At 44.0% G+C, this 26758-nt stretch overlaps 1 protein-coding gene across 1 annotated transcript in view; it reads right to left on the bottom strand.

Annotated features, from left to right (window-relative positions):
* LOC141050268 (sulfotransferase 2B1-like) overlaps positions 1–11792 on the bottom strand; it is a 294093-nt gene extending 282301 nt beyond the window's left edge. Inside the window, exon 1 of the mRNA XM_073547154.1 lies at positions 11680–11792. The gene's annotated coding sequence lies outside the window, so the exon portion shown is untranslated. The remainder of the gene's footprint in view (positions 1–11679) is intronic.
* Positions 11793–26758: the final 14966 nt, after the last annotated feature.

A 26758-nucleotide genomic window follows, 5' to 3' on the forward strand; every position in this document is an offset into this window, starting at 1 on the left:
AAAGGTTAGAAAGGGTACCGTATCCCCGGATAACATGTATGGATAGCGTACACATTCAAAATATATGTCTATACATCAGGAGGCAGGCTCAGACAGTGTAAGGCCCAGTATGGATTGCATGTGATTGCACAAAGGTTAGAAAGGGTACCGTATCCCCAGATAACATGTATGGATAGCGTACACATTCAAAATATATGTCTATACATCAGGAGGCAGGCTCAGACGGTGTTAGGCCCAGTATGGATTGCACGTGATTGCACAAAGGTTAGAAAGGGTACCGTTTCCCCGGATAACATGTATGGATAGCGTACACATTCAAAATATATGTCTATACCTCAGGAGGCAGGCTCAGATGGTGTTAGGCCCAGTATGGATTGCACGTGATTGCACAAAGGTTAGAAAGGGTACCGTATCCCCAGATAACATGTATGGATAGCGTACACATTCAAAATATATGTCTATACATCAGGAGGCAGGCTCAGACGGTGTTAGGCCCAGTATGGATTGCACGTGATTGCACAAAGGTTAGAAAGGGTACCGTATCCCCGGATAACGTGTATGGATAGCGTACACATTCAAAATATATGTCTATACATCAGGAGGCAGGCTCAGACGGTGTTAGGCCCAGTATGGATTGCACGTGATTGCACAAAGGTTAAAAAGGGTACCGTATCCCCAGATAACATGTATGGATAGTGTACACATTCAAAATATATGTCTATACATCAGGAGGCAGGCTCAGACGGTGTTAGGCCCAGTATGGATTGCACGTGATTGCACAAAGGTTGGAAAGGGTACCGTATCCCCGGATAACATGTATGGATAGCGTACACATTCAAAATATATGTCTATACATCAGGAGGCAGGCTCAGACGGTGTCAGGCACAGTATGGATTTGACGGCCCAGACTACACAGCGGAGGAGCAGGGAGAGGTAAAGATTGCAAATGCTGGGGCCCTGCCCAAGCAAGGGGGGCCCACTCGTGGGCTTCGGTACTGGCACTGGGCCCCTCATAGTACGGCGGTGTGTCTGACAGCGGGTGTGCACCACCACCGTCAGAGACACTTGATTGCACTATGAAGGACCCTGTGCCAGTGCCCGCGCCCAAGAGTCGGCCTACCCACCTGTCCAGGGCAACGGCACTCGCATGGTGTCGTGCGCTAGGTGGTGACCCCGGCCATGGGGGGGGAAAGCAGCACAGTTAGGGAGTTTTAGAAAGTGGCATATGTTGATGTTGGACATTCAGCTGATGCAAAAGGTGAAATAGGTCAAGTCCCAGGAAGAGGTGGACCAAAGCAAGCCATTTTTCTGTCACCCTATGTGTCATCAGGTGAAGGTGGGACAAAATCCTTGGAAACCCATGCGTGGTTCATTTTAATGAAGGTTAGATCATCCACATTTTGGGTTGACAGACGGGTCCTTTTTTCTGTCAGGATTGATCCAGCTGCACTGAAGACTCTTTCCGATAGCACACTTGCAGCTGGGCAAGCGAGCTCCTGTAAGGCATATTGTGCCAATTCAGGCCAGGTGTCCAGTTTAGCGGCCCAATAGTCAAAGGGGAATAACCTGTGTGGGAGAACATCGATATGGGAGGAAAAGTAGTTTGTAACCATAGTTGACAACTGCTGTCTCCTGTCACTTTCCATCGATGCAGTATTACCAGTTGTGTGAGCGGTACTTGAAAAATCAGTCCACAACATTGTCATGAAACCCCTGTCTCCAATGCCACTTCTGCTGTGTGCACCACGAACACCTCTGCCAAGCTGCCCCCGGCCCGTACGGCTCGTGTGAGAACCATCACCGCTGCTGTGTGCTGGGAATGCCTCAAGCAACCGATTTACCAGAGTTGCTTGTTTATTAGCCAATATTAGGTCAAGGTTCTCGTGTGGCATGATGTTTTGTAATTTGCCTTTATAGCGTGGATCCAGGATGCTGGCCAACCAGTAGTCGTCATCGTTCATCATTTTGGCAATGCGGGGGTCCCTTTTTAGGATCTGCAAGGCATAATCTGACATGTGGGCCAATGTTCCCGGTGTCAATGATGCACTGTGAGTGCTGGTTGGAGGAGCACTTTCTGGCAAATCCACATCCCTACTGTCACGCACAAACCCTGTACCAGACCTTGCCACGCCAACATTTTCACTTGCCCCACGAGATGCATCCTCCTCCCCTAAGTAATCATCCCCATCATCCTCCTCCTCCTCCTCTTCTTCCTCCACCTCGTCCAGGAGAGGTCCCTGAGCAGACAATGGCTGAATGTCATCAAGGATTCCCTCCTCCTCTTCCTCCTCATCAACATTGGCTGCAGAAGCCTGCTCCTTAAGGTGCGTCAAAGTTTGCATGAGCAGACGCATAAGTGGGATGCTCATGCTTAGGATGGCGTCGTCTGCACTTATCAGCCGTGTGCATTCCTCAAAACACTGAAGGACTTTACAGAGGTCTTTCAGCTTCGACCACTGCACACCTGTCAACTCCATGTCTGCTCTCAAAGTGCCTGGCCGTGTATCCTCCCACAAATGCATTATGGCCTGCCTCTGCTCGCACAGCCGCTCCACCATGTGCAGGGTGGTGTCAAAGAAATGGTTAATCTTAGTTTCTATAGACCAGAAAAATAACTGAAAAACAACTTGTAACCCATGACACTATTTTAATTGTTATCATCTGTCTACGTGGTTAGAAAATTCTGCCAAGTGGTCAGTTCCAAAATTTTCTCTTTTCTTAGAATAATGTCTAAAATGTCAAGGCCAAGTATTTTGGCCTGTTAGTATTACCGGATGCAGTTCCACGAATTGATATCGAGGAAGTGCCATATTCCCGTCATCCCCAATTAGACACATAATATATCATTTTGTCATATCTGTTATATAACTATTGTTTTTGCCAACCATCCACCATTTCGCAATTGTTACATAATATTACGGAAATTGTCTATATTTGTCTATTTCCTCTTTTGCGATCCTATAAAAGAAGTACCCATCTTAATAAAGAGAGAGATTAACTTGAAAGACAAGCCTCCTGTGTCTTTTTTTTTTACATCTCCATTCCTAGGATCCTAGGTAAGAGAAGCTCTAAATGAGCTTTACCCGAGGTTGGTGATTAGAGAAAAAATCCCTGCGCTGACAGTGGAGTTCCACCTTGTTGCAATGTCGATAATGAGGCGGTGGTTGGGAAGGTGGAGCAATCGCTGCAGCTTCTGCATACGAACGGAGTGTACAGGCGACCGGCGGATGTGCGCGCACAGTCTTCGCACCTTCTGGAGCAGGGCTGTTAACTCCGGATAATTTTTGAGGAAGCACTGCACCACCAGGTTCAAGGTGTGAGCCAAGCAAGGTATGTGGCTGAGTTTTGAAAGGGCTATGGCTGCCACAAAATTACGGCCGTTATCACTAACTACCTTGCCTGCCTCAAGATGTACACTGCCCAGCCATGACTCAGTTTGTCGCTTCAAGTACTCGGCCAGCACCTCGGCGGTGTGTCTGTTGCCCAAACACATCATCTGCAACACTTCCTGCTGACGCTTTCCACTAGCTGCTCGATAGGGGGACACCTCGTGTGCAACAGTGGCAGCTGCAGATGGAGTGCTTGTACGACTGCACTCTGTGGACGAGCTTTCTCTTCTGTAGGAGGAGGAGGAGGAGGGTCGAACGCCTACAGCCAACTGTTTCCTATACCGTGGGCTGGGCAGCACTGTCCCACCACCGCTGTCCCCTGTGGATGCTGCATCCACCACATTAACCCAGTGCGCAGTGATGGACACGTAACGGCCCTGGCCATGCCGACTGGACCATGCATCAGTTGTGAGGTGCACCTTTCTGCCCACTGACTGCTTGAGTGCATGGACAATGCGGTCTTTCACATGATGGTGGAGGGCTGGGATGGCTTTGCGAGAGAAGAAGTGGCGACTGGGTAGGTCATAGCGTGGTACTGCATAGGCCATGAGTTCGCGGAAAACTGCGCTTTCCACCAACCGAAAGGGCATCATCTCAAACGAGATTAGTTTGTCAATGTGGGCGTTCAAACCCAGTGTACGCGGATGAGAGACTGAGTACTTTCTTGACCTACTCATAGTGTCTGGGAGGGTGAGCTGGACTTGAGAGCTGCATATGGTGGAAGTAGCGGTGGACAGGGCGGACTGAGAGAGGGTTGATGATGGTGATGGAGTTGGTGTTCTTTCTGATGGCCTAGAATCAGTCTTTCGTTGATATAACAGTGGGATTCCCTGACTGCTGTGGCCTTGCAACGACACCTCAACATTTGCTGCTGTGCTAACCGGTGGGCTTACAGTGGGGGAAACAATGTAGCGTTGCTGACTACCTTCGTTGTGATCAGTTGCACATGTGGCACTTGAGGTTTGGTGTTGTGTCCACGCTTGCAAGTGCATGCTGGTTAAATGTCTAAGCATGCAACTGGTATTCAAATTTTTCAGATTTTTCCCTCGGCTAAAGGTCTTTGCACACTTCTTACAGATAACCTTGGCCTGATCATGAGGATTTTGTTCAAAAAAGTGCCACACTGCACTCTTCCTACTTTGGCAGACATTTTGCGGCCTAGCACACTGTGATCTTTTGACCCTCTGGACAAGCTGTCCAGCAACTCTTTTGATGTTTGGAACCTGTCTTTGGAGTGCTCCGGGCCTGCCAGATAACAGCTGTTGCGATGTCGATGTCTGCTGTGGATGCTCCTCATCTGAGCTATTGGAAGCAGCACCCTCTTCCCCCAATGGATGCCAATCTGGGTCAACAACTGGGTCATCCATCACCTCCTCTTCTATGTCATGTGCACCTTCCTCTGTGTCACCGTGTATGGTGGTATAGTGTGCGGGAAGGGGCACCTGAGTCTCATCAGGGTCAGAATCTGGCTCTGTACACTGCGAGGACAATGTAGTGCTCTGAGTGAATGTACCAGCAGAATCATCCATCAGCGGCTGTGCATCAGTGCACTCCATGTCAGATTCATCTTGGCCTGGGTAATTCACCATTTCACTTGATAATCCAGGCATGGTATGTGAAAACAGCTCCATGGAGTAATCAGTAGTATGGCCTGCGTCATCCTTCAATCTTGGTTGGGGTGAAGGACACAAGGAAAGGTGTGGTTCATGAACATGAGCCTCCAATGACGACTCAGTGCTTTTACTTTTTACAACTGAAGAAGAGGAGGCGATAGAGCTGGAGGCTGAGTCAGCAATGTAAGACAAAACTTTTTCCTGATGCTCTGGCTTTAAAAGCGGTTTGCCAACTCCTAGAAAACTAAGCGTTCGAGGCCTTATGTAGCCAGACGATGACGCAGGCTCAACACCTCCTGCATTCGGTCCTATTTTGCTCTTGCCACTACCATCAGATCCACCACCAACACCATCATTACCAGCTGCCAACCCCCGCCCAATTCCACGGCCTCTTCCACCAGCCTTCCTCATTTTTGGTAGAAATGTAGACAAAATCCAACAAACTATATAGTAATGTAAAACAAGGTAAAAGGTGTCTATAGGACAGGGGAGATTTTGAATTTCTGCAGACACTTGTGGACACTGGACACTTTTGGATTGTGTGAGGCCCACTGAATATCTGAGCGCTCTGTCACAGGCTCGATGGCACAGCTGTGACCAAAGTGACTAGAGGATAAGGGAGATTTTGAATTTCTGCACACACTTGTGGACACTGGACACTTTTGGATTGTGTGAGGCCCACTGAATATCTTAGCGCTCTGTCACAGGCTCGATGGCACAGCTGTGACCAAAGTGACTAGAGGATAAGGGAGATTTTGAATTTCTGCACACACTTGTGGACACTGGATACTTTTGGATTGTGTGAGGCCCACTGATATCTGAGCGCTATGTCACAGGCTCGATGGCACAGCTGTGACAAAAGTGACTAGAGGATAAGTGAGATTTTGAATTTCAGCAGACACTTGTGGACACTGGACACTTTTGGATTGTGTGAGGCCCAATGAATATCTGAGCGCTATGTGACAGGCTCGATGGCACAGCTGTGACAAAAGTGACGAGAGGATAAGGGAGATTTTGAATTTCTGCAGACACTTGTGGACACTGGACACTTTTGGATTGTGTGAGGCCCAATGAATATCTGAGCGCTATGTGACAGGCTCGATGGCACAGCTGTGACAAAAGTGACGAGAGGATAAGGGAGATTTTGAATTTCTGCAGACACTTGTGGACACTGGACACTTTCGGATTGTGTGAGGCCCACTGATATCTGAGCGCTATGTCACAGGCTCGATGGCACAGCTGTGACCAAAGTGACTAGAGGATAAGGGAGATTTTGAATTTCAGCAGACACTTGTGGACACTGGACACTTTTGGATTGTGTGAGGCCCACTGATATCTGAGCGCTCTGTCACAGGCTCGATGGCACAGCTGTGACAAAAGTGACTAGAGGATAAGGGAGATTTTGAATTTCAGCAGACACTTGTGGACACTGGACACTTTTGGATTGTGTGAGGCCCACTGATATCTGAGCGCTATGTCACAGGCTCGATGGCACAGCTGTGACAAAAGTGACTAGAGGATAAGTGAGATTTTGAATTTCAGCAGACACTTGTGGACACTGGACACTTTTGGATTGTGTGAGGCCCAATGAATATCTGAGCGCTATGTGACAGGCTCGATGGCACAGCTGTGACAAAAGTGACGAGAGGATAAGGGAGATTTTGAATTTCTGCAGACACTTGTGGACACTGGACACTTTTGGATTGTGTGAGGCCCACTGATATCTGAGCGCTCTGTCACAGGCTCGATGGCACAGCTGTGACCAAAGTGACTAGAGGATAAGGGAGATTTTGAATTTCTGCAGACACTTTTGGACACTGGACACTTATGGATTGTGTGAGGCCCACTGAATATCACAGCGCTATGTCACAGGCAGAAATTGGCTAGTGTATCACAAACTACAAGGTGTATGTAGAATTGGGCAGAATAGGAATCTCCCTAGAGTGCAGGTCTGTAAGAACGGAACATGTCCTCGTTTTATTCTCACAGAGTGACACACTGATAGCTTCACTGTGGCTGTGATAACAGCCGTTACACGGTACTGTGTGAGGAGCGTACACCGCTGTATGGTGTGAAAAAATGCACGCTCAGTATCTCAGCAGGACAAAAAAAAAAATTGGGATTGCTTTTAAAAAAGCAGTTTGCGGAGCAGTGGGTAAACAGCAATGCAGGAATGTCAGGAAGCCTTAGAAGGCAGCCCAACAACCAACACCACTGATACACCACTATATAGCCTCCCCTTGCACTGAACACACAGTGACTGATGTGTTGTACAGGCAAAATCGCTAGCAGCAGAAGCAGTTTTTTTTTCTTCTCAGCAGGACAAAAAAAAAAAATTGGGATTGCTTTTAAAAAAGCAGTTTGCGGAGCAGTGGGTAAACAGCAATGCAGGAATGTCAGGAAGCCTTAGAAGGCAGCCCAACAACCAACACCACTGATACACCACTATATAGCCTCCCCTTGCACTGCACACACAGTGACTGGTGTGTTGTACAGGCAAAATCGCTAGCAGCAGAAGCAGTTTTTGGTGTCTTCTTCCCTGCCTAACGCTCTCCCTACAAAATCAGCAGCAGCAGCAGCAGCTCTCCCTAGTCTGAGATCAGCATGAGTAACATGGCGGTCGGCGTGCACGTCCTTTTATACCCCCTGTGATGCCCCCCAAAGCAAGCCAATCACTTGCATGCCCTTCTGAAAGATGGTGGTGACCCGTGCCTATGTCATCACGTTGCCCACAGTGTCCGTGGATCCTGATTGGCTGAAAAAAAGCGCAAAACAAACTTTTGAAACGCGACTTTGGCGCGTAAGTCGCCGACCTCGTGGCCGACCTCATCCTAGGGTCGGGTTTCGTTTCATGAAACCCGACTTTGCCAAAAGTCGGCGACTTTTGAAATTTTTCGACCCGTTTCGCTCAACTCTAGTTAACATGCCTAAAAGGATGTGCCCACACTTCTGAGGATTATCATTGGCTGAATCAAATCAAACTGGCTCATAGCATTATGGGAACTTACGATTTCGGTATTCGATATGCTAAAAGTATCGGAACTCAGTATCGGAATTCTGATACCGTGAATATCGGCCAATACCCGATATTTGCGGTATCGGAATGCTCAACACTTGTGCAAACTATTTACAAACACAGTTCTGGACCATTCAGCGTTCATGATCTCCTTAGTTCAATGGAAAGGCTGCCAATAAAACAGGGCAACTCTGGAAAAACAAAACTAAAACATAATGGCAAAACAAAGCACAACTGTGCAAATACCCTAGTTAGTTTAGGTTACTAGTGCTGGTCCCCTCCAGGGTTTCTAGAAGCTGGGGTCTGGGAACTGCTACCAGATGTAATAAACGCATTAGCAGTCCCTAGATACTCCTCCTCCAGTGGGGTGAAGCTTGCGGCTTTCTTGACTGTTGGTACACCTTGGCACATGGGGGCAGTAGATGGTTTTTGCCTGCAGGTTTGGATGAGATCCTCCAGGACTCGCCTCATGTTCATTGTGTACCAGCATCTCAGACCTTCATGTCTGATAAATGTTACGTGATCTCCCGGGCTCAGGTTCCTGGCAGGGTGCCCTTTCCTCAAATGCGGTTCTACGTCTCTCCGGTTGAAAAACAGATCAGAGATTCGGCTAGGGTCATGGATAAAGCTGAACCCCCTCTCATGGTTCACGTTCAGGATGTGGCCCCAACCTGCTGCATCTCTGGGACCATAATGACCAGCATGGACCCGCTCCTTCCGGTCCAAATCTGGGCCTAGTACCGCTTGCCAGCGCTGCTCCCTCTCCCTCTGCCAGATGGTAGCTTGACAACTAGCCCAGTTCTCATCATCCTTCCGCTCCTCCCAGGACCGATCTAGGCTGATTTGGTATCGCGGCGCCACTTCCAGGGGTTCTGATGTTCCTCCCCGGGAACTGGTATCCCGGTCCCAGACCAGATCTAGCATGACCTGGCCAGCCGCTGCGACCGTGGCACACCCCAGGGCCTTCCCAGGTGTCGGGGCATCGGACGTACCTGGAGCCTCCTGACGGTGTGGTCTCTGCTCCGTGCCGGTGAAAGCAGGCCGGTGACAGCGGGCGGTGGATCCGGGTCTGCGGGGGCTTCCGGTGGGACCTGCGCAGCCGCGTCAGGTCCAGGCGGGAGCTCCTGTTCCTCTGCTCCGGCCTCCGGTGCCTCGTATAAGTCTTCTTGTGGCAGCAGCAAGGGGGCTTTGGATGCTGCCGGTGGTGTGATGGCGGTGGCAAGTTCCATGGAATCAACCTGGGGAAGCTCCGGTGCAGCAGCGGCGGTTACCGCCAGTGTAGGCCCCTCCCGGGAGTGCTGCCAGTTCAGCCTCCACAAGGCCTCCTGCCTCAGTCACAACCTGTGCGTCTGCTGGGCAATTTCTTCCTCCAGCTGCTGGCGGTTCATTTCAGCTACTTTGTCAGAGCCTTCAGCCATGGCACCAGGGATATCCACTTCCCCGCGCTCCGCAGGCCTCCTTCCGTCTCTCTCCAAGATGGCATTCTAGTGTTCTTCTCCCTTCTCTCACGGCCCCTTTCCCGCCACTGGCTTCTGCCCCTCCTTCTTCGGGCGGCGTCTTCTTCCAGCGCCTCCATACCAAGCCAGTATATGAACCCCTCGGGGGGTGGGCCATGTTGCTGTCACATAGTAATTCAGGCAGGGGAGGCCCAAGACTGTTCGCGGTCTATTCCTAGGACCTCCCATCTCGTCACGCCCTTCTTCTCCACGCCAACGGACATTTTTAATGTTCATTTCACAGTCTATTAAATTGGGTCTTTTGCACATTCTCAAAAGCTCTAAGTCCAACAAATCTTAGGCACACAGAACCCGATGGCATCCGGTCTCGTCATCCTGTTCATGACGCCAAGTTGGGTCGCCCTCCCATGGCCGTGGGGTACTCGGTACCGGGCCGGTATCAGTGGGATGTGTTACAGCAGCTGTGACCCGGACCGTGGCCCTGGGCGCCCAATTAATAGGGGGAATTGAATGGTGGAATGTAGTTAGATGAATAGTTCGTGACGCCACCTGTGGTGCTCGGCAAGGGAGGTGTTAAGCCGACGCTGCATGCAGATCCTCCGGGACAGATGGTGTGGTGCAGCAATGATGTTATAGCCCTCCACAGGCAGGGCTGTTGTCCCAGGGCAGTGTAGATGTAAAGACACTTAGATGGTGTAGTGTCCGGCGCAGGGGATGTAGCAGTGCCAGGCGGACGGACGCAGGAAGGAATGGAGGACACCAGGGCATGTAGTTCCAAAGCTTTACTCATAGTCTGTAGTGCCCGCTTCTATGCCGTGTCCTCTGGGTCAGGGACTCAGTCAACATCCAGGCAAGATGGAATGCTCCCTTCCACGCTCCACCAACTTATATGCCTTTTCTGAACGTCTCCTCTATAGCGCCTTTAAGTGTGAAGATCTCCTAGTACTGAGTTACACTGGAGTTCCTCCTGACTGATGTACCCAAGAACTCTACTTGCACGGCAGACAGCTGTAGCCTGCTTCAGGGACTCTCTACTCCTAAGTCCTGGCTCTCTATCCGTGTTGCTGTTGTGCCCTCAAGTCTTAGATGGGAGTAGTGCATTTACAGCCCACTACTCCACCGGTGTCTGCTGCAGAACCATTAGTGTCCATACAACCTCGGGGACTGGGCCCCGGCCTTGCGCTTAGAACTTCTAGGCAAGGTTCTTCCTCTAACCCACATCCTCTTTTTCCCTTTTTCTCCTACATTCCGTACTTGTCTTTCTCTCCTATGGAAGCTCAGGCTTAAGCTCAACGTCTTTCTCCTTCTTTCCTTTCCCGTGCCAGCTGGCTCAGATCACTGAGGCAGTTGCAGCACTTCTTCCTCCATCCCTCTTCCAGAGATCCCCACTCCTCTCCGAGTGGCGTTCTCTTCGACTGACCGACCTCTAATCCTAAACCATCCCACTCTTTTATGTGTTCTAAACTCCACCCACCTCCCAGCACGTTTAGTGTTCCAAGCAGGGAACCACCAAAGGTGCTCTGCCTCTCTCTTGGCAAGGAGCCGCAATGTGGTTTTGCTGAACTACTCTACTGTGTGGGGTGCGAGTGTTGGAGCGTGGTCAGGAGCCCCCAACTTACCAGGATGGTGGGGCACCACATCTTAGTAGAAGGTGCAGTACCTCTGTGGCGACTGAGCCTCAGGGGCGCCACATATCTACACCAAAATGGTATCAATAAAAACGTCAGCTTGGCACAGAAAAGAAAAGCCCTCACCCAACCCGAGATTCTGAAAAATGGAGATGCTGCGGGGTCTCATAAAATGACTATAACCTGGAGAATCATAAAGTCAGATCAGTTTTAGCATTTAATGAACATGGTAATAAAAAATGTGGAATTGCACTTTTTTTGCAATTTCACCCATTTTAAGGTACAGTATATGATAAAGCCAATAGTGCATTTCAAAAGTACAACACAAGCGCCCACGTGGCCGTAGTGACAGAAAATAAAAAAAGTTATGGCTCTGGGAAGAAGGGGAGCGAAAATCAAGCGCAAAAAAATTGGAAAATGGCCTTGGGGGTGAAGGGATTAAATATATCCTAATTTCTAGCAAATCCCAACAGAACTGATTAATATATCTGAATACAATGTGTAACCATCACTTTATATCAGCATTAAGATTAATTATCACATTACGATTATAATAAATGGAAAGGTGCAATTTACCTTCCAGTCCAGACACTCGGCCAGATGTCAGAGAGGCTTCATTCACAGGGAGAAGCTTGTGCGCAGTGGATCACTGATATATATCATGTGAATGAATTCATTATCAAACTGCTGGTAGGGTTGGTCTGAGAAACATTCTCACCTCCCCTACAGAAAGACATCACAATGAAAGACATTACAGTAATGGAGCAGGGAAGCTTGGGAGCGGCATTTTCAGATGTCATTATATGCTGGGGTCCGGGGTCCAAAGCCCACCAAGTCCAATATCTGTATGGTGTTTGTATGTTCTCCCTGTGTTTGGAGGGTGTGAGGAAAGCCACACAAAGACATTTTGAAAAGGAACCTAGATTGTGAGCCTCAATGGGGACAGTGATGATGTTTAGAGCATTGTGGAATTAATGGTGCTAAATAAGCGAGTCAAATAAATAAATGCTTTTTCTTTGAATTATCACAAGGTAATATGGGCACTGATCCTTTAGAAACAAGTAACCTGAGATGAAATGTCTGTTTGCAGCTCTAATGTGTACAGTAAAGCAGGAAAACCACATTGAGCGCCTTCAGGGCCAGGTGGAGTGTCTTAGAGTACTAGCTTTTGTTCTCTTTCCAATTTATTATTAAGCCATGCTTTAAAGTACAATCTTTAGGGTGACAGGGTAATGCATCTGAAAAGTGACATTAAACCAGAATGGGGGCAATATTCTAGAATGGGGTACAATTTACTAGGATGGGATATTATACCAGGATGAGGACATTATACCAGGATGGGACATTATACCAGGATGGGGATATTATACCAGGATGGGGATATTATACCAGGATGGGGATATTATACCAGGATGAGGACATTATACCAGGATGGGACATTATACCAGGATGGGGATATTATACCAGGATGGGGATATTATACCAGGATGGGGATATTATACCAGGATGTGGAACATTATAACAGGAAGGGGCCTAGGATGGGGGAAGATGTGGTCGCATGGGGCTTATGATGTTGGATTGGAAGGTTCCAGGATCGGGATATTTTTACTGTAGGGATCCCAGGATAGGGGTGATAATTACAAAAAGTATCCAGAATAGCAGCCATTATTACATGGGGAGCAATCACATATGTCTTTTAAAGGATCTATAAAGCTACAAGGTCCCATGTATCTGATCAACATGTAGTAAAATCCCAGGTCCAAATTTTGCACCTGGACTCAATGGACTCTAAATCCACTACTGCCTGTGATGTATATGCTCCAGCTTCAATGTATACTGAGATGTACATGCTCCAGCTACAATGTAAACAGAGATGTATATGCTCCAGCTTCAATGTATACTGAGATGTATATGCTCCAGCTTCAATGTATACTGAGATGTATATGCTCCAGGTTCAATGTATACTGAGATGTATATGCTCCAGCTTCAGTGTATACTGAGATGTATATGCTCCAGCTTCAATGTATACTGAGATGTATATGCTCCAGCTTCAATGTATACTGAGATGTATATGCTCCAGCTTCAATGTAAACTGAGATGTATATGCTCCAGCTTCAATGTAAACAGAGATGTATATGCTACAGCTTCAATGTATACTGAGATGTATATGCTCCAGCTTCAGTGTATACTGAGATGTATATGCTCCAGCTTCAATGTATACTGAGATGTATATGCTCCAGCTTCAGTGTATACTGAGATGTATATGCTCCAGCTTCAATGTATACTGAGATGTATATGCTCCAGCTTCAATGTATACTGAGATGTATATGCTCCAGCCTCAGTGTATACTGTGACGTATATGCTCCAGCTTCAATGTATACTGAGATGCATATGCTCCAGCTTCAGTGTTTACTGAGATGTATATGCTCCAGCTTCAATGTATACTGAGATGTATATGCTCCAGCTTCAGTGTATACTGAGATGTATATGCTCCAGCTTCAATGTATACTGAGATGTACATGCTCCAGCTTCAATGTAAACAGAGATGTATATGCTCTAGCTTCAATGTATACTGAGATGTATATGCTCCAGCTTCAATGTATACTGAGATGTATATGCTCCAGCTTCAGTGTATACTGAGATGTATATGCTCCAGCTTCAATGTATACTGAGATGTATATGCTCCAGCTTCAGTGTATACTGAGATGTATATGCTCCAACTTCAGTGTATACTGAAATGTATATGCTCCAGCATCAATGTATACTGAGATGTATATGCTCCAGCTTCAGTGTATACTGAGATGTATATGCTCCAGCTTCAGTGTATACTGAAATGTATATGCTCCAGCTTCAATGTATACTGAGATGTATATGCTCCAGCTTCAATGTATACTGAGATGTATATGCTCCAGCTTCAGTGTATACTGACATGTATATGATCCAGCTTCAATGTATACTGAGATGTATATGCTCCAGCTTCAATGTAAACTGAGATGTATATGATCCAGCTTCAATGTAAACAGAGATGTATATGCTCCAGCTTCAGTGTATACAGAGATGTATATGCTCCAGCTTCAATGTATACTGAGATGTATATGCTCCAGTTTCAATGTAAACTGAGATGTATATGCTCCAGCTTCAGTGTATACTGAGATGTATATGCCCCAGCTTCAATGTATACTGAGATGTATATGCTCCAGCTTCAGTGTATACTGAGATGTATATGCTCCAGCATCAATGTATACTGAGATGTATATGCTCCAGCTTCAGTGTATACTGAGATGTATATGCTCCAGCTTCAGTGTATACTGAAATGTATATGCTCCAGCTTCAATGTATACTGAGATGTATATGCTCCAGCTTCAATGTATACTGAGATGTATATGCTCCAGCTTCAGTGTATACTGACATGTATATGATCCAGCTTCAATGTATACTGAGATGTATATGCTCCAGCTTCAATGTAAACTGAGATGTATATGATCCAGCTTCAATGTAAACAGAGATGTATATGCTCCAGCTTCAATGTATACTGAGATGTATATGCTCCAGTTTCAATGTAAACTGAGATGTATATGCTCCAGCTTCAGTGTATACTGAGATGTATATGCCCCAGCTTCAATGTATACTGAGATGTATATGCTCCAGCTTCAATGTATACTGAGATGTACATGCTCCAGCTTCAATGTAAACAGAGATGTATATGCTCTAGCTTCAATGTATACTGAGATGTATATGCTCCAGCTTCAATGTATACTGAGATGTATATGCTCCAGCTTCAGTGTATACTGAGATGTATATGCTCCAGCTTCAGTGTATACTGAGATGTATATGCTCCAGCTTCAGTGTATACTGAAATGTATATGCTCCAGCTTCAGTGTATACTGAGATGTATATACTCCAGCTTCAATGTATACTGAGATGTACATGCCCCAGCTTCAGTGTATACTGAGATGTATATGCTCCAGCTTCAATGTATACTGAGATGTATATGCTCCAGCTTCAATGTATACTGAGATGTATATGCTCCAGCTTCAGTGTATACTGAGATGTATATGCTCCAGCTTCAGTGTATACTGAGATGTATATGCTCCAGCTTCAATGTATACTGAGATGTATATGCTCCAGCTTCAATGCATACTGAGATGTACATGCTCCAGCTTCAATGTATACTGAGATGTACATGCTCCAGCTTCAATGTATACTGAGATGTATATGCTCCAGTTTCAATGTATACTGAGATGTATATGCTCCAGCTTCAGTGTATACTGAGATGTATATGCTTCAGCTTCAATGTATACTGAGACTTATATGCTCCCGGTTCAATGTATACTGAGATGTATATGTTCCAGCTTCAATGTATACTGAGATGTACATGCTCCAGCTTCAATGTATACTGAGATGTATATGCTCCAGCTTTAATGTATAGTGAGATGTACATGCTCCAGCTTCAATGTATAGTGAGATGTATATGCTCCAGGTCCAATGTATACTGAGATGTATATGCTCCAGCTCCAATGTATACTGAGATGTATATGCTCCAGCTCCAATGTATACTGAGATGTATATGCTCCAGCTCCAATGTATACTGAGATGTATATGCTCCAGCTCCAATGTATACTGAGATGTATATGCTCCAGCTCCAATGTATATTGAGATGTATATGCTCCAGCTCCAATGTATACTGAGATGTATATGCTCCAGCTACAATGTATACTGAGATGTATATGCTCCAGCTTCAATGATACTGATATGTATATGCTCCAGCTTCATTGTATACTGAGATGTATATGCTCCAGCTCCAATGTATACTGAGATGTATATGCTCCAGCTTCAATGTATACTGAGATGTATATGCTCCAGCTTCAATGTAAACTGAGATGTATATGCTCCAGCTTCAATGTAAACAGAGATGTATATGCTCCAGCTTCAGTGTATACAGAGATGTATATGCTCCAGCTTCAATGTATACTGAGATGTATATGCTCCAGCTTCAATGTAAACTGAGATGTATATGCTCCAGCTTCAGTGTATACTGAGATGTATATGCTCCAGCTTCAATGTATACTGAGATGTATATGCTCCAGCTTCAGTGTATACTGAGATGTATATGCTCCAGCTTCAATGTATACTGAGATGTATATGCTCCAGCTTCAGTGTATACTGAGATGTATATGCTCCAGCTTCAGTGTATACTGAGATGTATATGCTCCAGCTTCAGTGTATACTGAGATGTATATGCTCCAGCTTCAGTGTATACTGAGATGTATATGATCCAGCTTCAGTGTATACTGAGATGTATATGCTCCAGCTTCAATGTATACTGAGATGTACATGCTCCAGCTTCAATGTATACTGAGATGTACATGCTCCAGCTTCAATGTATACTGAGATGTATAGGCTCCAGCTTCAATGTATACTGAGATGTATATGCTCCAGTTTCAATGTATACTGAGATGTATATGCTCCAGCTTCAGGGTATACTGAGATGTATATGCTCCAGCTTCAATGTATACTGAGATGTATATGCTCCAGCTTCAATGTATACTGAGATGTACATGTTCCAGCTTTGATGTATACTGAGATGTACATGCTCCAGCTTCAATGTATACTGAGATGTATATGCTCCAGCTTCAATGTATAGTGAGATGTTCATGCTCCAGCTTCAATGTATAGTGAGATGTATATGCTCCAGGTCCAATGTATACTGATATGTATATGCTCCAGCTCCAATGTATACTGAGATGTATATGCTCCAGCTTCAATGTATAGTGAGATGTATATGCTCCAGCTTCAATGTATAGTGAGATGTATATGCTCCAGCTCCAATGTATATTGAGATGTATATGCTCCAGCTCCAATGTATACTGAGATGTATATGCTCCAGCTCCAATGTATACTGAGGTGTATATGCTCCAGCTCCAATGTATACTGAGATGTATATGCTCCAGCTCCAATGTATACTGAGATGTATATGCTCCAGCTCCAATGTATACTGAGATGTATATGCTCCAGCTCCAATGTATACTGAGATGTATATGCTCCAGCTCCAATGTACACTGAGATGTATATGCTCCAGCTCCAATGTATATTGAGATGTATATGCTCCAGCTCCAATGTATACTGAGATGTATATGCTCCAGCCCCAATGTATACTGAGATGTATATGCTCCAGCTCCAATGATACTGAGATGTATATGCTCCAGCTTCAATGTATACTGAGATGTATATGCTCCAGCTCCAATGTATACTGAGATGTATATGCTCCAGCTCCAATGTATACTGAGATGAATATGCTCCAGCTCCAATGTATACTGAGATGCATATGCTCCAGCTCCAATTTATACTGAGATGTATATGCTCCAGCTCCAATGTATACTGAGATTTATATGCTCCAGCTTCAATGTATACTGAGATGTATATGCTCCAGCTCCAATGTATACTGAGATGTATATGCTCCAACTTCAATGTATACTGAGATGTATATGCACCAGCTCCAATGTAAACTGAGATGTATATGCTCCAGCTCCAATGTATACTGAGATGTATATGCTCCAGCTTCAATGTATACTGAGATGTATATGCTCCAGCTTCAATGTATACTGAGAAGTATATGCTCCAGCTCCAATGTATACTGAGATGTATATACTCCAGCTTCAGTGTATACTGATATGTATATGCTCCAGCTCCAATGTATACTGAGATGTATATGCTCCAGCTTCAATGTATACTGAGATGTATATGCTCCAGCTCCAATGTATACTGAGATGTATATGCTCCAACTTCAATGTATACTGAGATGTATATGCTCCAGCTCCAATGTATACTGAGATGTATATGCTCCAGCTCCAATGTATACTGAGATGTATATGCTCCAGCTTCAATGTATACTGAGATGTATATGCTCCAGCTCCAATGTATACTGAGATGAATATGCTCCAGCTCCAATGTATACTGAGATGTATATGCTCCAGCTCAAATGTATACTGAGATGTATATGCTCCAGCTCCAATGTATACTGAGATGTATATGCTCCAGCTCCAATGTATACTGAGATGTATATGCTCCAGCTTCAATGATACTGAGATGTATATGCTCCAGCTTCAATGTATACTGAGATGTATATGCTCCTGCTCCAATGTAAACTGAGATGTATATGCTCCAGCTCCAATGTATACTGAGATGTATATGCTCCAGCTCCAATGTATACTGAGATGTATATGCTCCAGCTTCAATGTATACTGAGATGTATATGCTCCAGCTCCAATGTATACTGAGATGTATATGCTCCAACTTCAATGTATACTGAGATGTATATGCTCCAGCTCCAATGTATACTGAGATGTATATGCTCCAGCTCCAATGTATACTGAGATGTATATGCTCCAGCTTCAATGTATACTGAGATGTATATGCTCCAGCTTCAATGTATACTGAGATGTATATGCTCCAGCTTCAATGTATACTGAGATGTATATGCTCCAGCTTCAATGTATACTGAGATGTATATGCTCCAGCTCCAATGTATACTGAGATGTATATGCTCCAGCTTCAATGTATACTGAGATGTATATGCTCCAGCTTCAATGTATACTGAGATGTGTATGCTCCAGCTTCAATGTATACTGAGATGTATATGCTCCAGCTCCAATGTATACTGAGATGTATATGCTCCAGCTCCAATGTATACTGAGATGTATATGCTCCAGCTTCAGTGTATACTGAGATGTATATGCTCCTGGTCCAATGTATACTGAGATGTATATGCTCCAACTTCAATGTATACTGAGATGTGTATGCTCCAGCTCCAATGTATACTGAGATGTATATGCTCCAACTTCAATGTATACTGAGATGTATATGCTCCAGCTCCAATGTATACTGAGATGTATATGCTCCAGCTCCAATGTATACTGAGATGAATATGCTCCAGCTTCAATGTATACTGAGATGTATATGCTCCAGCTTCAATGTATACTGAGATGTATATGCTCCAGCTTCAATGTATACTGATATGTATATGCTCCAGCTTCAGTGTATACTGAGATGTATATGCTCCAGCTTCAATGTATACTGAGATGTATATGCTCCAGCTTCAGTGTATACTGAGATGTACATGCTCCAGCTTCAATGTATACTGAGATGTACTTGCTCTAGCTTCAATGTATATTGAGATGTACATGCTCCAGCTTCAATGTATACTGAGATGTATATGCTCCAGCTTCAATGTATACTGAGATGTACATGCTCCAGCTTCAATGTATACTGAGATGTACATGCTCCAGCTTCAATGTCTACAGAGATGTATATGCTCCAGTTTCAATGTATACAGAGATGTATATGCTCCAGCTTCAGTGTATACTGAGATGTATATGCTCCAGCTTCAATGTATACTGAGATGTTTATGCTCCAGCTTCAATGTTTACTGAGATGTATATGCTCCAGCTTCAATGTATACTGAGATGTATATGTTCCAGCTTCAATGTATACTGAGATGTACATGCTCCAGCTTCAATGTATACTGAGATGTATATGCTCCAGCTTCAATGTATACTGAGATGTACATGCTCCAGCTTCAATGTATATTGAGATGTCTATGCTCCAGGTCCAATTTATAGTGAGATGTATATGCTCCAGCTTCAATGTATAGTGAGATGTATATGCTCCAGCTTCAATGTATATTGAGATGTATATGCTCCAGCTCCAATGTATACTGAGATGTATATGCTCCAGCTCCAATGTATACTGAGATGTATATGCTCCAGCTCCAATGTATACTGAGATGTATATGCTCCAGCTCCAATGTATACTGAGATGTATATGCTCCAGCTCCAATGATACTGAGATGTATATGCTCCAGCTTCAATGTATGCTGAGATGTATATGCTCCAGCTCCAATGTATACTGAGATGTATATGCTCCAGCTCCAATGTATACTGAGATGTATATGCTCCAGCTCCAATGTATACTGAGATGTATATGCTCCAGCTCCAATGTATACTGAGATGTATATGCTCCAGCTTCAATGTATACTGAGATGTATATGCTCCAGCTCCAATGTATACTGAGATGTATATGCTCCAGCTCCAATATATACTGAGATGAATATGCTCCAGCTCCAATGTATACTGAGATGCATATGCTCCAGCTCCAATTTATACTGAGATGTATATGCTCTAGCTCCAATGTATACTGAGATGTATATGCTCCAGCTTCAATGTATACTGAGATGTATATGCTCCAGCTCCAATGTATACTGAGATGTATATGCTCCAACTTCAATGTATACTGAGATGTATATGCACCAGCTCCAATGTAAACTGAGATGTATATGCTCCAGCTCCAATGTATACTGAGATGTATATGCTCCAGCTTCAATGTATACTGAGATGTATATGCTCCAGCTTCAATGTATACTGAGATGTATATGCTCCAGCTCCAATGTATACTGAGATGTATATACTCCAGCTTCAGTGTATACTGATATGTATATGCTCCAATGTATACTGAGATGTATATGCTCCAGCTTCAATGTATACTGAGATGTATATGCTCCATCTCCAATGTATACTGAGATGTATATGCTCCAACTTCAATGTATACTGAGATGTATATGTTCCAGCTCCATGGTATACTGATATGTATATGCTCCAGCTCCAATGTATACTGAGATGTATATGCTCCAGCTCAAATGTATACTGAGATGTATATGCTCCAGCTTCAATGTATACTGAGATGTATATGCTCCAGCTTCAGTGTATACTGAGATGTATATGCTCCAGCTTCAGTGTATACTGAGATGTATATGCTCCAGCTTCAGTGTATACTGAGATGTATATGCTCCAGCTTCAGTGTATACTGAGATGTATATGCTCCAGCTTCAATGTATACTGAGATGTACATGCCCCAGCTTCAGTGTATACTGAGATGTATATGCTCCAACTTCAATGTATACTGAGATGTATATGTTCCAGCTCCATGGTATACTGATATGTATATGCTCCAGCTCCAATGTATACTGAGATGTATATGCTCCAGCTCAAATGTATACTGAGATGTATATGCTCCAGCTTCAATGTATACTGAGATGTATATGCTCCAGCTTCAGTGTATACTGAGATGTATATGCTCCAGCTTCAGTGTATACTGAGATGTATATGCTCCAGCTTCAGTGTATACTGAGATGTATATGCTCCAGCTTCAGTGTATACTGAGATGTATATGCTCCAGCTTCAATGTATACTGAGATGTACATGCCCCAGCTTCAGTGTATACTGAGATGTATATGCTCCAGCTTCAATGTATACTGAGATGTATATGCTCCAGCTTCAATGTATACTGAGATGTATATGCTCCAGCTTCAGTGTATACTGAGATGTATATGCTCCAGCTTCAATGCATACTGAGATGTACATGCTCCAGCTTCAATGTATACTGAGATGTATATGCTCCAGCTTCAATGCATACTGAGATGTACATGCTCCAGCTTCAATGTATACTGAGATGTACATGCTCCAGCTTCAATGTATACTGAGATGTATATGCTCCAGTTTCAATGTATACTGAGATGTATATGCTCCAGCTTCAGTGTATACTGAGATGTATATGCTCCAGCTTCAATGTATACTGAGATGTATATGCTCCAGCTTCAATGTATACTGAGATGTATATGTTCCAGCTTCAATGTATACTGAGATGTACATGCTCCAGCTTCAATGTATACTGAGATGTATATGCTCCAGCTTCAATGTATACTGAGATGTATATGCTCCAGCTTCAATGTATAGTGAGATGTATATGCTCCAGCTTCAATGTATACTGAGATGTATATGCTCCAGTTTCAATGTATACTGAGATGTATATGCTCCAGCTTCAGTGTATACTGAGATGTATATGCTCCAGCTTCAATGTATACTGAGATGTATATGCTCCAGCTTCAATGTATACTGAGATGTACATGTTCCAGCTTCAATGTATACTGAGATGTACATGCTCCAGCTTCAATGTATACTGAGATGTATATGCTCCAGCTTCAATGTATAGTGAGATTTTCATGCTCCATCTTCAATGAATAGTGAGAAGTATATGCTCCAGGTCCAATGTATACTGATATGTATATGCTCCAGCTTCAATGTATAGTGAGATGTATATGCTCCAGCTCCAATGTATACTGAGATGTATATGCTCCAGCTCCAATGTATACTGAGATGTATATGCTCCAGCTCCAATGTATACTGAGGTGTATATGCTCCAGCTCCAATGTATACTGAGATGTATATGCTCCAGCTCCAATGTATACTGAGATGTATATGCTCCAGCTCCAATGTATACTGAGATGTATATGCTCCAGCTCCAATGTATACTGAGATGTATATGCTCCAGCTCCAATGTATACTGAGATGTATATGCTCCAGCTCCAATGTATATTGAGATGTATATGCTCCAGCTCCAATGTTTACTGAGATGTATATGCTCCAGCTCCAATGTATACTGAGATGTATATGCTCCAGCTCCAATGTATACTGAGATGTATATGCTCCAGCTCCAATGTATACTGAGATGTATATGCTCCAGCTCCAATGTATACTGAGATGTATATACTCCAGCTTCAGTGTATACTGATATGTATATGCTCCAGCTCCAATGTATACTGAGATGTATATGCTCCAGCTCCAATGTATACTGAGATGTATATGCTCCAGCTCCAATGATACTGAGATGTATATGCTCCAGCTTCAATGTATACTGAGATGTATATGCTCCAGCTCCAATGTATACTGAGATGTATATTCTCCAGCTCCAATGTATACTGAGATGAATATGCTCCAGCTCCAATGTATACTGAGATGCATATGCTCCAGCTCCAATTTATACTAAGATGTATATGCTCCAGCTCCAATGTATACTGAGATTTATATGCTCCAGCTTCAATGTATACTGAGATGTATATGCTCCAGCTCCAATGTATATTGAGATGTATATGCTCCAACTTCAATGTATACTGAGATGTATATGCACCAGCTCCAATGTAAACTGAGATGTACACTCACTGGCCACTTTATTAGGTACACCTGTCCAACTGTGTGTTAAGACTTAATTTCTAATCAGCCAATCACATGGCGGCAACTCAGTGCATTTAGGCATGTAGACATGGTCAAGACAATCTCCTGCAGTTCAAACCGAGCATCAGTATGGGGAAGAAAGGTGATTTGAGTGCCTTTGAACGTGGCATGATTGTTGGTGCCAGAAGGGCTGGTCTGAGTATTTCAGAAACTGCTGATCTACTGGGATTTTCACGCACAACCATCTCTAGGGTTTACAGAGAATGGTCCGAAAAAGAAAAAAAATCCAGTGAGCGGCAGCTCTGTGGCCGGAAATGCCTTGTTGATGCCAGAGGTCAGAGGAGAATGGGCAGACTGGTTTGAGCTGATAGAAAGGCAACAGTGACTCAAATTGCCACCCGTTACAACCAAGGTAGGCAGAAGAGCATCTATGAACGCACAGTGCGTCGAACTTTGAGGCAGATGGGCTACAGCAGCAGAAGACCACACTGGGTACCACTCCTCTCAGCTAAGAACAGGAAACTGAGGCTACAATTTGCACAAGCTCATCGAAATTGGACAGTAGAAGATTGGAAAAACGTTGCCTGGTCTGATGAGTCTCGATTTCTGCTGCGACATTCGGATGGTAGGGTCAGAATTTGGCGTAAACAACATGAAAGCATGGATCCATCCAGCCTTGTATCAACGGTTCAGGCTGGTGGTGGTGGTGTCATGGTGTGGGGAATTTTTTCTTGGCACTCTTTGGGCCCCTTGGTACCAATTGAGCATCGTTGCAACGCCACAGCCTAACTGAGTATTGTTGCTGACCATGTCCATCCCTTTATGACCACAATGTACCCAACATCTGATGGCTACTTTCAGCAGGATAATGCGCCATGTCATAAAGCTCGAATCATCTCAGATTGGTTTCTTGAACATGACAATGAGTTCACTGTACTCAAATGGCCTCCTCAGTCACCAGATCTCAATCCAATAGAGCATCTTTGGGATGTGGTGGAACGGGAGATTCGCATCAGGGATGTGCAGCCGACAAATCTGCGCCAACTGTGTGATGCCATCATGTCAATATGGTCCAAAATCTCTGAGGAATGCTTCCAGCACCTTGTTGAATCTCTGCCAAGAAGAATTGAGGCAGTTCTGAAGGCAAAAGGGGGTCCAACCCGTTACTAGCATGGTGTACCTAATAAAGTGGCCAGTGAGTGTATATGCTCCAGCTCCAATGTGTACTGAGATGCATATGCTCCAGCTTCAATGTATACTGAGATGTATATGCTCCTGCTTCAATGTATACTGAGATGTATATGCTCCAGCTCCAATGTATACTGAGATGTATATACTCCAGCTTCAGTGTATACTGATATGTATATGCTCCAGCTCCAATGTATACTGAGATGTATATGCTCCAGCTTCAATGTATACTGAGATGTATATGCTCCAGCTCCAATGTATATTGAGATGTATATGCTCCAGCTCCAATGTTTACTGAGATGTATATGCTCCAGCTCCAATGCATACTGAGATGTATATGCTCCAGCTCCAATGTATACTGAGATGTATATGCTCCAGCTCCAATGTATACTGAGATGTATATGCTCCAGCTCCAATGTATACTGAGATGTATATACTCCAGCTTCAGTGTATACTGATATGTATATGCTCCAGCTCCAATGTTTACTGAGATGTATATGCTCCAGCTCCAATGTATACTGAGATGTATATGCTCCAGCTCCAATGATACTGAGATGTATATGCTCCAGCTTCAATGTATACTGAGATGTATATGCTCCAGCTCCAATATATACTGAGATGTATATTCTCCAGCTCCAATGTATACTGAGATGAATATGCTCCAGCTCCAATGTATACTGAGATGCATATGCTCCAGCTCCAATTTATACTGAGATGTATATGCTCCAGCTCCAATGTATACTGAGATTTATATGCTCCAGCTTCAATGTATACTGAGATGTATATGCTCCAGCTCCAATGTATACTGAGATGTATATGCTACAGCTTCAATGTATACTGATATGTATATGCTCCAGCTCCACTGTATACTGAGATGTATATGCTCCAAATTCAATGTATACTGAGATGTATATGCTCCAGCTCCAATGTATACTGAGATGTATATGCTCCAGCTCCAATGTATACTGAGATGTATATGCTCCAGCTTCAATGTATACTGAGATGTATATGCTCCAGCTCCAATATATACTGAGATGTATATGCTCCAGCTCCAATGTATACTGAGATGTATATGCTCCAGCTCAAATGTATACTGAGATGTATATGCTCCAGCTCCAATGTATACTGAGATGTATATGCTCCAGCTCCAATGTATACTGAGATGTATATGCTCCAGCTTCAATGATACTGAGATGTATATGCTCCAGCTTCAATGTATACTGAGATGTATATGATCCAGCTCCAATGTATACTGAGATGTATATGCTCCAGCTCCAATGTATACTGAGATGTATATGCTCCAGCTCCAATGTATACTGAGATGTATATGCTCCAGCTCCAATGTATACTGAGATGTATATGCTCCAGCTTCACTGTATACTGAGATGTATATGCTCCAGCTCCAATGTATACTGAGATGTATATGCTCCAACTTCAATGTATACTGAGATGTATATGCTCCAGCTCCAATGTATACTGAGATGTATATGCTCCAGCTCCAATGTATACTGAGATGTATATGCTCCAGCTTCAATGTATACTGAGATGTATATGCTCCAGCTTCAATGTATACTGAGATGTATATGCTCCAGCTCCAATGTATACTGAGATGTATATGCTCCAGCTCCAATGTATACTGAGATGTATATGCTCCAGCTCCAATGTATACTGAGGTGTATATGCTCCAGCTCCAATGTATACTGAGATGTATATGCTCCAGCTTCAATGATACTGAGATGTATATGCTCCAGCTTCAATGTATACTGAGATGTATATGCTCCAGCTCCAATGTATACTGAGATGTATATGCTCCAGCTTCAGTGTATAGTGAGATGTATATGCTCCAAGTCCAATGTATACTGAGATGTGTATGCTCCAGCTTCAATGTATACTGAGATGTATATGCTCCAGCTCCAATGCATACTGAGATGTATATGCTCCAGCTCCAATGTATACTGAGATGTATATGCTCCAGCTTCAATGTATACTGAGATGTATATGCTCCAGGTCCAATGTATACTGAGATGTATATGCTCCAACTTCAATGTATACTGAGATGTGTATGCTCCTGCTCCAATGTATACTGAGAAGTATATGCTACAACTTCAATGTATACTGAGATGTATATGCTCCAGCTCCAATGTATACTGAGATGTATATGCTCCAGCTCCAATGTATACTGAGATGTATATGCTCCAGCTTCAATGTATACTGAGATGTATATGCTCCAGCTTCAATGTATACTGAGATGTATATGCTCCAGCTTCAATGTATACTGAGATGTATATGCTCCAGCTTCAGTGTATACTGAGATGTATATGCTCCAGCTTCAATGTATACTGAGATGTATATGCTCCAGCTTCAATGTATACTGAGATGTACATGCTCCAGCTTCAATGTATACT

This window comes from Dendrobates tinctorius, unplaced genomic scaffold (genome assembly GCF_039654945.1).
Source record: "Dendrobates tinctorius isolate UK_male_01 unplaced genomic scaffold, ASM3965494v1 ptg000151l, whole genome shotgun sequence".
NCBI lineage: Eukaryota > Metazoa > Chordata > Amphibia > Anura > Dendrobatidae > Dendrobates > Dendrobates tinctorius.